The following is a 779-nucleotide window of genomic DNA, read 5'->3' on the forward strand; positions in this document are numbered from 1 at the left end:
TTGTTTCCAGGCTGAACAGCCCCCGCTTTCTCCCTCATCACCCTTGGGATGCCTTGGAAGTTCCCCAGGTGCTCCAGAACTGTTGGAGAATGAGTGAGGGGAATTCTTAGCCCTTGCAGAGGTGGTAGGTGGGTGCTAGAGAAGACTGCGAAGTAGGGAGGTCCTCAGGACATAATTAGAGGCAGTACAGGTGTGTAAATACGGGCTGAGTTTTCTTTTAGTTGACTAGAAGTCACAGAATCATATACAATGGTTTAGGTTGGAAGGGACCTTAAAGGTCATCCAGTTCCAGCCCCCTGCCATGGACAGGGACATCTTCTGTGTGGTGTCCCTTGGACCAGGTCACTCCAAGCCCCGTCCAACCTGGCTTTGAACACTGCCAGGGATGGACCAAAACTGCCTAGCAAAATTGCACTTTTTCTAAGTCCAACATAGTTGTCATCCAGGATCCCAGCCTCACTACCTGGGTTGAGCACTTCTCTCTGGTGAAAAATTACTTGACTTTTCTATCTCCTCTAGGAAGCAAATTGTCACAGGAGAGGAGTGTTTGGGTTTCCTAATGTATGGAGATCCCCAGCTAACAGTATTGAGGGAAACTTATACAAGAAAGCTGGAGAGGGACATTTCACAAGGACATGTAGGGACAAAACAAGGGATAATGGCTTTAAGCTGGAAGAGGGGAGATTTAGATTAGATACTAGGAAAAAATCTTCCCTGTGAGTGTAGTGAGGGCGCTGGCACAGTTTCCCAGAGAAGCTGTGGCTGCCCCCTCCCCGGGA

The 779-nt window shown here is 48.8% G+C and overlaps 1 protein-coding gene across 1 annotated transcript in view; it reads left to right on the forward strand.

The window, feature by feature from the left end:
- Positions 1-779, forward strand: part of LOC104409489 (phospholipid-transporting ATPase ID-like) — a 96,988-nt gene that overhangs the window by 95,119 nt on the left and 1,090 nt on the right. The window lies entirely within an intron of this gene.

Source organism: Nestor notabilis, unplaced genomic scaffold (assembly GCF_000696875.1).
Source record: "Nestor notabilis isolate BGI_N333 unplaced genomic scaffold, ASM69687v1 scaffold2218, whole genome shotgun sequence".
NCBI lineage: Eukaryota > Metazoa > Chordata > Aves > Psittaciformes > Psittacidae > Nestor > Nestor notabilis.